We start from the raw sequence: 11,869 nt of genomic DNA, 5'->3' as shown, positions 1-11,869 counted from the left end.
GGCAGATCCGATGGATTCGGAGTCTGCGTTTCCAGAGGACGGCGTTCTCGATGACCTCAGGGCGCTTTTCGCCGAAGACCCCGACGAGGACAACGAAAGCACTGGCGACGACGTAGCGTTAACGCGACGTCAAGCGCCGGCCTGCGACGCGTTCGACATTACTGGTCGCGATCGTGAAGAAGGCACCGCTGGTTCGACAGTGTTCCACGCCGGCGCTGCGATAGAGCCGGCGTTTGGCGATAGTCCGCACTCCAACGCCGGCGCGATTGGCTACTCAACAGACGATGATACTCCATGGTCAGCGTTGGAGAGTGTTGACTCGGATGTTCAGTTCACTGCGAAGAGCGTGGACAAGGAAACGCAATGCGACTTCGAGGCGGATTTTATGTCCGAGCTGCTTAGCGCTGAAGCCGCGCTGCGCATGGAAGTCGTTCAACTAGGCATGCAGCTGCGTAAAATGGAGGCGCATCCGGAGTAATCTTGTGGGTGCTTTCGCTGTGGCAAAGCCACATGCTTGGTGCGCTGTCAAGAAGCTCGTGAGCTACACCGCGATATGCGTGACCTACGTATATGCGTTGATGGGCTATTTTCGAACTGGCAGAATTGAATGTGTTCTCTTGTATCTCCGTCATAAATTTCAACCGCAAATAAAGTTGGCGAATACTCCGATTTCTAGCGTATGAAACAAATCCCACTTGTCCTTTTTTTTCTTTTAAAGCGCATAACTTCCTTTGGGTACCACACACGTTTTATTTGACACCAACTTTACCGAAAGAGCGCTGGCGGCAACCCTCCTCCTTTTCCGCCCTGTCGTCGTCGCCGTGATGCTCCGTATAAAATCCAAGTGCGATAGGATGTGCCTCACTCGCCGTATGTTGGGGATGAGGAAAAAGCGCGTGATGGTGAGCCGAGAAGGATGGTGCCTAGATGCGCGAAGTCTTCCCACGCGCCCAATGTTCGAGGTCATGTGATCAAATGCGCACTAGAAGGGTAGCCGAGCGCGCGTCGCCTCCTCTAGCCCGGCCATAGCTACACATAGCGTGGCTCAGCGCTTACGGGTATCGCGCGCCCTTAGAGGTAATCTGTGGCGGGTGCAAAGCTTGGGCGAGCCGAGATGGCTATTACTTCGAAAGCATTATATGGTCCATGAAGCGAAAAATCCGGCGAGCGTCAGGTGTTAACATCCGATAGTACCAAAACCCACGTGACCAAATGATGACGTCACGCTCCCAGCGCTAGACTTCCTGCGGCTTGCATTGCGAAATCCCATGATGAGCAGCCACGGCATCGGACGGACGCCGTAGCCCACACCCAAGAAATTGACTTTGTCCAGTTCGAAAATTGAGTTGACCCACATTCAAAATCGACCTGGCTCACTCCTAAAATTGTCTTGGCCCACTCCCAAAATTTGAGTGGCCCACAGCCAAAAAATGTACTTTGCCAAATTCGAAAATTGAGATGACCTATGTTCAAAACCGACCCGGCCCACTACCGAAATTGACTTGACCCACCCTTCAATATTTGGGTGGCCCACCCCCAAAATTCACTTAGCCCAATTCGAAAATTCAGTTGTGCCACGTTCAATGCTTTCGCATTCAATGTATGCACGAAGACTGCAAGGGCCCCTGAAACGGTTCGGACAAATTTCGTAGAACATTCGCACCACAATTTAAGTGAAGCGTTAGGTATTAAGGGAGCTACAAGCGATTACGAGTTACCCTCCTCCCTAGCCATGCTTTTCCTCCTGAACTCGTTCGCCGAGCGATCGGGGCTAAGCTCCGCCTTCACTGGTTCTGCGTCACGATGCGACGTCACATCATCCACTTCCGGTTGTTTTGGAGCCCGACCCCGGCCGCGCGAAACCTCTCCGCTAGCCGCTTGGCCCTCGATCACCAGCGAGAGCTATCCAAGCAGCGTGCGTTGCAATCGTTCTGTTGATGGTCATTCGCGTCATGGACCCGGAGCTTGAGGAGCGGTTGCGTCGGATGAGCGAGGAGATGGGTTTTGACCCATATAGCGACACACCTTTTCGCAATCCGCTCCACGCTGACGACGGCGGCAACGATTCGCCACCACCAGACTGACCGAATTCCCCTGACAGCCCTGACGACGACAACAACCACGGTAAGCGTAAACACGGAAAACTTTCTCTGTTCGATACGTGTCTGTCTTCTCGGAGCTCTCTAGCTTGTAACAGGAAAAACGAAAAAACAAACATTCAAGTTGTACGGTGTGCTCTTTTTACTATTCCAATCCTGGCACTGATCGGATACCGATAGTCCGATGCGCTGCAGCCACTCCGCTCGTCTGCTGCCTTGTAGAGGGACACAATGTCGCAACTTGACATATTTCCAGTCGCTACGTCTGCAGCCCACAAGGCAACAATGGTGATTCATCGTGCTCACGAAAAGATAGACCGACACTGACGGCGGAGCACTCGCCAAGGACGGAGCACGTTGTAACACAAGCAGACGACACTTGCTGTGTGCCGGAAGAGCTTAATTGTACTGAAAAATTGTTGTGCGCTATCTTTGTTACTTTCTTTTTATAAAAACAAATGAACTAACATTCCAACTATTACGAACATCATTTGTTTACCATAAAGTTGGAAAAATTATCGATCACGCACCCTGGGCAGCCAATCGGATAGCTCGCCCCACTGACGTCAATTGGGTGATTTACGTCATATGGGTAGAGGCGGCTTAAAATTCCGCCGAGCAGTGTGCCTGCGATCGGCAGCGATGTGCATTTTTAAAACCTTATAATAAATTACACGCTTTGCGCGAAGCACTTAGATGCATCAATTAATGATCAGAAGGACTTACTCTAACGACTCAGCACGTTTGTAGAAATTCTTCAAAATCATTTCAGGGTCCCTTTAAGTGCCTCTGTAACTTTTACGCGCATGCGTATTGTCCAGCACTTCAAAAAGGCGGCGTCTGTCTGAAGCCGCGAAGCAAACGAACCAGGAAGGCGCTTGGGGGTGAAGAAAATCGCGCGTCCACATACATTTGTGCCACATACACTCAAACATACATTCCAACAAATCGCCTTCGCTTCCGCCTTGCGGTTTTTACGCGCAAATGTATGTGTCCCGCGTGTGAAATCGGCGAGTTTAAGTGTGTCGCCGCGAGGGAAGCGAGCGCCGTAGGAGGAAGGCGCCTGGAGGTGGAGTAGAAAATCGCACGCCGGGTAAAGTACGGAGGCAACGTTTATAGAAACGTTGTACGGAGGAGCGCGCTGAGGACGGATGGATGGATGTTATGAGCGTCCCCTTTGAAACGGGGTGGTGGGTTGCGCCACCAAGCTCTTGCTATTATACTGCCTAATGTCCTACGTAACGTAGGTTAAAAAAAAGAAGAAAAAGAAACCGATGAACTCCCACAACCAAATTTCCTGACCCCCTATTGTGAACTTTGCTTTTGTACGTCTCCGTATTTTGTCGTTTCCCTTGTTTTCTTCCACCAATCTTCCAATCGCCTATTACTAATCTCTACTGCGGACATGTTTCCTTTTCCGCTGCTCTCGCTGAACCCAAGGGCTTGAAGGAGGTCAGTGGTGCCTGAATCAACCGCTGGACAGACGTCTTCACATTCTAATAAAACGTGCTCTATCGTTTCCCTGGTTTTACCGCAGCAAGTACATGCTTCTTCTTCCTTCTTATATCTCGTGTTATAGGTGCGTGTTCTAAGGCGTCCCGATCTCGCTTCGAAAAGTAATGAGCTTCCGTTTGAGTTATCATAAATTGTTTCTTTCCTGATTTCGTTTTTTCTTCATAAGTAGTTACTCATGGCAGGTTCCTTTTCCACTGCCTCCACTCATGAGATTATTTCAGCCTCTCTGACTTTCCGCTTGACGTTCTTTGTTGCTCTGTTGCCGACCCTACAGGCCGCATACTTGCTGGTAAGCTTCCTAGTTCTTTTCCTCCACTGTGAATCAATGTTCTTCCTGTACAGATACCTCAACACTCTCCCAGCCCATTTACTTTCTTCCATATTTCTCAGTCGTTCTTCTTAATCAATTTTACTGTGAGCTTCCCTCACTTCAAAACTAGTCCCGCCCATATCACCCTGCACAGCTTCACTTGTAGTCTTCCCGTGAGCGCCCAATGAGATGCGTCCCACTGACTTTTGGTTCCCATCGAGGCCTGATTGTACCCCTGATTTCAAGCAAACAACCGCATTTCCAAAAGTAAGTCCTGGAACCATTACACCTTTCCACATACCCCGGAGCACCTCGTATTTATTGTATCGCCATAGCGCTCTGTGCTTCACTATGGCTGCATTTCTCTTCCCCTTTACTGTTATTATTTTTTCCTGTGTTTCCATATATCTATTGCCTTCGTTTATTTATATACCAAGTATTTATATACTTTTACTCGAGGTATTTCCTGGCCCTGTATTGTCACTGTCTGTTCACTGATTTCATTGAATACCATAACACCTGATTTTTAACGCTAAATTTCAGACCTAACTTATCGCCTTCCTGTCAATTGATATTAGCCAGAAGTTGCAAATCACTTTGCTTGTTAGCTAGCAACACAATGTCGTCCGCATGAAATAAACCCGGAAGCTGCTGCTCTACTACTGTACCCGCCTGTTGGTATGAGAGATTAAACCCGATATTACTTCCTTCTAGCGCTCCCTCTATCCTCACTATGAATATCATAAACAGCAGTGGGGATAAAGGGCACCCCTGCCTCAGTCCCTTGTTGATATCAACTTTCTCCTCGCTCCTCATTCCTTGCTATTCAACGCAAACGGTATTTTCTAGGTAAATATCTCTCAAAAGCTGTAGACAATCGTCATCTAAGCCTTGCCCTTCCAGAATATCCCACAGTATCTTGTGGTATACGTTGGGATAGGCTCCTTTAATGTCTAAAAAGGCTACATATAACGGTCTGCTTTCTACTTTTGATATTTCAATACACTAAGAACAAATAAGTTACCATCCAAACGCCTACCTATTCTGAAGTTCTCCAAAAATTCCATTATTCTCTGTCCATGCTTGCAGCTTTAATTTGATTGCCTGCACTGATAGCCTGTATATTACCGATGTAATGGTCAACGGTCTATACGAGTGATTTATATCTTTCTTCCCCTTACCTTTATAAATTAAATTCATTCTGCTTTGTCGCCAAGTGTCTGGTATTCCTTTATCTTTAAGATATTTTTTTCCACTGCTTTCAGCAGAGTTTCTTTACTTTTTGGCGTAGTTCGTTAATCAGCCTAACGGGAATCTCGTCTAGCCCTGTGGCTAGCTGTGCGCTTAGGAATTTTCTCTTCGGCTTTCTTCCAGTTAAAATTGGTCAGCACCAGCTCCTTTTTCACCTCGGTTTCTGTCATGCTCTTTTTTTTTTCTTCAAATACAACTTCGTCACTGCCTTGGAAAGATTCGGCTGTTATTTTTCGGATGTAATTTATTGCCGCTTCCCCTTCTAGTTTGTTTGCATCTTCGTCTAGGATATGTTTTTTTTTTATGGGTACACCATTTGGGGTTTTACATGAGGGGTGGGCATATTTAGATCATATTTTTAATGAATGCCTTGAACGATGAATGACTGGAGTGGTGCAGCGCTTCAGCAGGTAGATAATTCCAGTCTTTCGCTGTTTGAACGAAGAAAGAGTTAAGATGAGCGGTGGTGTGAGCTGGAGGGGGATAAACAGCCTTTGAATGACTATGACGGGATGAAGTGCGATGCGCAGGCGTGATGTAGGTCTGGTGAAGCAGTGAGTGATAAAATGTGTAAAAGAGGCACAGTCTTGCTGTTTGGCGGTGGTGCTCGAGGGTTGGACGGTTCAGAGATGACTTAAGTTTAGTAACGCTAGTGTGGTAAGAGTAGTCAGAATGAATGAACCTTGCTGCACGATTCTGTGTGGATTCCAGTGCCGTTTCCAGGTTAGATTGGTGTGGGTCCCACACTGAGCATCCGTATTCCAGTTTGGGTCGAACGATTGTTAAATATGCGAGTAGTTTTACTGAGGGCGGAACAAGACGTAGATTACGGTGCAGGTAGCATAGAACACGATTGACATCATTGCTAATGCTTCAAATGTGCGAGGACCAACCGAGGTTATCGGACAAGTTAATACCTAAGTACTTATCAGAAGTCACAGCACATATTTACGAACCGGCGTTAACGTAATTAGCTGAAATAAATGATTGGCGACGATGGAAAGCAAGCAGCGACGTTTTTTGACGTTGAGGGACATTAGCCAACTATTATACCAAGTTTCAATGACGTTAAGGTCGGACTAGAGAGCGCGAGAATCAAAGTCGTTAGTAATAGAACGATAGATTACACAATCATCAGCAAATAAACAAATTTTGGAAGAACAACTTATCGGTAAGTCGTTAATGTATATTAAGAAGAGTAGTGGCCCCACGACTGTGCCTTGTGGCACGCCGGAGATAACGGGTGATAAATTAGACGAGCATTGGTTAGCGTAAACGAACTGTTGACGGTTATAGTCAGAAAGTTGCGTATCCATTGGAGAACAGAAGGATTAAGATTAAGACACGATAGTTTTAGGAAGAGCCGTTCATGAGGAACCTTGTCGAAAGCCTTTTGGATATCTAGGAAGAGGGCATCTATGGGTATGTTTTGATCTAGATGCGAGCTGATGTCATTAACGAAGACAGCTGGTTGAGTCTCGCAGGACATGCCTTTCTGAAAACCTTGTTGATTAGGATTAAAGAAATTAGCGTATGTTAGATAGCTTACAATATGAGAATAAATTATATGCTCCATTAGTTTGGAGCAAACACTGATGAGGGAGATTGGACGGTAATTGTGGCTCGATGACGATGATCGTTCTTTTGGTACTGGAATCATCTGACCTATTTTCCAGTCTTGCGGCACCACTCCAGATGATAATGATTGCTGAAAGATATGGCATAAAAATACACTAGAGATGTGCGCAGTGTTCTTAAGCATTTTGGAATCGATTCCATCGATGCCGGCCGAGGATGTTAATTTGAGGGATTCAATTAGCTTGGTGATGCCATGTGCTTCGATTGTTATGTCTGGCATCGTTGGGTTGTTGAGATAAGGACAGTCTGGGAGGTCAGTGCTAAGTTCAGAAGTGAACACGGAAGAGAAGACAGAGTTTAGTACTTCAGATACTTTATGGTCGGGAACATGGTTATTGCCGTTATCATATAATAATAGTGGTTTACGGTTATTTGGGCTAATGTATTTCCAGAATTGTTTGGGATTGTTTTTCAGCATGTTAGGGAGTGTTGTTGAGCAGAAGGTTCGTTTAGCTGTTGCGGCCAAAGAATCAAACTCCTTTTCACTGACGTAATACTTTTCCCAGGCAGGAGCGGTATTGGAATGCTTGGCTTTACGAAACAATATTTTCTTTTTATTGTTTAGTCGTTTTAATGTGTTGTTGAACCATGGGGACGAAGGTCGCTCTGTTAAAATGATAGTTGGTATGCAAGTCTCAGTGAGTTCGATCATTTTATTTTTAAAAAGTGTCCGGTTGGTGTCTACTGTGCCCTTCGGAAAATCCATAATGTACCATCTGCAAAACTCCGTTAGTGCATTGTTGATGCTGATGTAATCACCTTTATCGTAAAGTGTTATTTTCTTTTTTGAGTTTTTTGCACTGAGGTTGCACTGAGGCCAGGATAATTCTGCATGCAGTACTGAGTGATCCCTTAGTTCTGGTAGATGTGTTACAGAAGAAATACTGTCGGGATGGGATGTTAAGATAAGGTCGAGTATGTTAGAGCACTGTTCGTTTTTTCGCGTTGGGGTAGATACTAGCTGCGCAAAACCAAAGGTGAGGCATGTGTTAAGAAAATTACATTCAAGATTATTCTTAACCCATTAAAGACCAGCGTGACCATATGGTCACGTTAGTCTTCACAGTGGATTTCAATTAATTAAGATCAACAAAGCGGTACCAAAATCGCCTTTGACGTGCCGTTTGACAGATTACAGTTCCCTTTATAGATATCAAGTAGCAGCAGCTGTCAGTCGTTTTGTGGGAGCCTTTAGCAAAGGTGGGAATAAGTGTTGCTCTGCTAGTAGCGTTGCCATGCATCGCTCCAAGGTGTAAGTGTATTTTTTTTTCACTAATTGTTTAAGCAATAGTCAGATATCTTTACCTGCGTATTGCCCTTTGAATATGTGACCTTCGATGAACATTTGTGAAAGATTAATGTTTGATTTATCCATGAACGAACGTGTTATCTTGCGCGTTGCCATATGGTCACGCTGGGCCTTTAGGCTACCGAACTTTTTATTTTTTAACTGCATTCTCATCTCTTGCACGTCTGCTGCCGCGTTCTCGCAGTGCTTGTTTTTTATTTTATTGTCTGAATAGGTAGATGTTGGAAAAAATAGCGAAGATAGTCGTATAGGAAGATGACGTCGTGTCAGTGATTTATATCGAGCCGCCAGAGGCTAGCACCTATTCGGATGAAGACTCGGTCGATGAAGACTCAGGTGGGCTCCTTGACAATCTAAGCAGGTGGCAGCTATGAGCCGGCGCTGAAACGCGGAAAGCCTATCCGCTTCTGGTATAAAGTATGGTGCCTAAATGCCAAGAACAGATACCTTGCAAACTTCAAAGTGTATCAAGGCAATCAGGGGAGATCCCAGAACGTCTGAAAAATATGAAAAGGACTTCGGAAGAGCAGCGGCGCCACTTCTTCAAATGGTGGAAGAACTCGCAGCAGAGATGCACGACCTTCCTTTCTTTTTTTCTATTTTGATAATTTATTCACAAGTATGAAGCTACTCAGGCATCTCAAGGCACAGGGCTACGAAGGCACGGGTACAGTGAAGCAGAACCGTGTTCCCAAAGAGTGCCCTATCGCTTGACCAGAATTCGTCAAGTACCAACCTCGCGGGCACGAAGATCCCGTGCTGAGCGACAAGGCGTAATTGTTGTCCGCTGGATGGACGATTCTGTAGTAACGATCGTAAGCACCATTCACGGCGTGAGCCAATGTCATCTGCAGACAGGTACTCTTGTGTTGAGAAGAAGCAAATGAAGGTGGCCCGTCCAAACACTGTTGCTCAGTACAAGTTTTATAGGAGGCACGGACCAGATGGATGCAAATGTAGGCGCCTATAGGATTGCAATCCGTGGCAAAAAGTGTTGGTGGCAGATTTTCACTTGACTTTGTAATGTATCTATCAGCAACGCTTGGGCGCTAATTCGTAGCACAGGGCTCAACGTCACGCAGGTGGAATTCCGCAGGCAAATTGCACAAAGCTACCTGATGCAATGGGACAATAAGCCTAGAGGACCTGGTCAACGCAGAATCCCAAAGACTGGTGATGTCCTGAATGGTACACGGTATTACCAAGTGGCCCACTTTGTTGAACCAATACCTAATGGCAAGAGGTGGAGGTGTGCATGAGATAATTGCAACAGCGCGGTGCACACACAATGCATAAAGTATGACGTCGGCATGTGTATTCCATGATTTAAACCATATCACACTAAATAAGTGCTCGACTATTCGCTATGTATGTTTTTTGTGATGTTTCATTGGTTGAAATAAATGTTTTTAACTTTGCGTCTTTTGCTGTAGCGTAAGGGCCCAGTGTGACCATATGGTCACGGGCTATATTTCAAAAACTAATTAGGCAAGAGTAATAAATTGTTGCATGTGAATTATTAGTATAAAGGTAAGCTAATATATTAGATTTATTTCAAGATAGCAAGAAAAAAAAAGAAACCGGTCCCTAATGGGTTAATGTTATGGCTGGTTCGGACCATGTTATATCAGGAAAGTTAAAGTCACCTAAGAGGAGTAGTTGCGCATGAATAAATGACGTCGTAACAGTTTGCAGTGCGTCGTGGAAGTGAATAGTGAAGGAAGCATCTGCGTCGGGGGTCGATAGCATACACCGATAATAATTTGTTGGTACGAAGAACTGCACAATACCAATAAAATTTCTAGAGGTGAAGTGATATTGACAATGGAGCAACAAAGTCTGCGATGGGCAGCTATCAGAACACCTCCTCTGCGTTTGCCTACACGATCCCGCCTAAAAATGTCAAAATCAAGGAGGAAAGAATTAAGCTCTGTGTTATCGACGGTGGAATTCAGCCACGTTTCTGTGTTGTACAAGAAGCTTACAATCAGAAGAATCGATGGGGCTACAGAGTGCTTCGCATTTGGGCAACAAGCTTCTAATGTTAGTGCAAACGAATGATGCAGGGATGCTATCTGGTTTTGCGGTAGTGCGTGATGGTAGCTATGAAGTTGATATAACTCTATTTGTAGTGTTACCATACTTGTAAGTTCTGTTATCCATGATTAGTTTAACGTACCGAAGTTTGAAAGGTTTCTGCTGCGACTTGCCAAACTCGATTAGTTGTTTACGTGCATGCCGAGTGTTAGCTGAGTAGTCTTCTGATATGCAGTGATTGGACCCTCTTAGTTGTTTAGCATTTGAAAGAATACGTTGTTTTACTTTGAAATGTGCTAAATTGATAATTATAGGCTTGTTTCTATTAGAGCTGTATTTGCCAATTCTATGAGCGCGCTCGATATTTAAGGGGTATAACTTGATATTAAGGTTAGTAGTACAAAGTTCCACAATCTTGTTCTCCGATTCTTGCCACGTTTCACGCTCAGTATCAGCTACACCAAAAAACACAAGGTTGCAACGGCGAGCCCTATCTTCTGAATCGTTTAGTCGTGATGATATGTCGGAAATCGCTTTTGTGTTTTTATCAACCACTGCCCTGATGCAATCAACTTAGGTTTTTAGTGCAGTTATGGAGGAAACATGTATTGTTGTATTGTCGTTGACTTCCTCTGCCTAATAATTTTATGTGGTTCCAAAATATTCTAGGTGCGGCCTTCTTTTTCTCACGTATTTCTGACAACCAACGTTGACTTTCATTTTTTATCTTTGCTTGCACCAGTATTTGAACCATAGACTTTTTCTCCCGGTATATTTCCCATTTACTGGCTACTTCATCCTGTGGCAACTGCGCCTTCTTTGCCTGCCTGTGCTCTCGGGATGCTTTCTGTCGTTTGGCGATCGCTTCTCGTGTCTCCCTGTTTCACCAGCTTATCGGTTTCTTTTTTTCCTTTCCAACGAACATGTTGTTTCACTTTCTGTATTTCTGTCGTTATTACACTTAAAAGCTCACTGTATTCCGACTCTTTACTTGGCCATTTGCCAATTTTTTCCTCGACTCTAGTGACTGTATTTGTTATATACAGCAAAGGCTTACAATCGGGCTTACAGCGAAGGCTTAAAAAGTTAAAAACGAAATCAAGAACAAATGTAACCTGAAAATATTTTCTGGAAGGCACAGAAAATAATTTGTGACAAAGAAAAATATTACGGAACGATCCTGCCTTCGTTTATTAAAACGTCTCCCGAGAGATTCTGGCGCCAAATCACACCTAAATCTTCTTCCACCAGTGGGTTCATGATAGACGGCAAATGTGTAAGTGAGGAGACTGTCGTTTGTTCTGCTTTTAACAAATTCTTCCAGTCGGTATTTACCAAAGGTAATGGTTGCCTTCCCAACTTTTCTATATCGCTTCCTGTTATATCTGACGTTGTTATTTGTGAGAGCGGCGTTTTCAATTTGCTATTGAACGTTGATACTAAAAAGTCACCAGGACCAGATAATGTACCAAACGCGTTTTTAAAGCGTTATGCGGAATGGTGTGCCAAGTATCTGTATGTCGTATTCACCAGATCTTTACGCGATGGTTCCCTACCGAATGTCTGGAGGACGGCAGAAATCAAACCTTTACATAAATCCGGGAAAAAAGCACACATAGAGAATTACCGACCAGTATCTCTTACATCTACATCATGCAAAATTTTAGAGCATTTAATTCATAAACATATATTAGGTTTCTTAGAAGAGCA

This window comes from Dermacentor andersoni, chromosome 1 (assembly GCF_023375885.2).
Source record: "Dermacentor andersoni chromosome 1, qqDerAnde1_hic_scaffold, whole genome shotgun sequence".
Lineage (NCBI taxonomy): Eukaryota > Metazoa > Arthropoda > Arachnida > Ixodida > Ixodidae > Dermacentor > Dermacentor andersoni.
The sequence above is the reverse complement of the archived record's forward strand: the minus strand, read 5'-3'. Positions refer to the sequence as shown.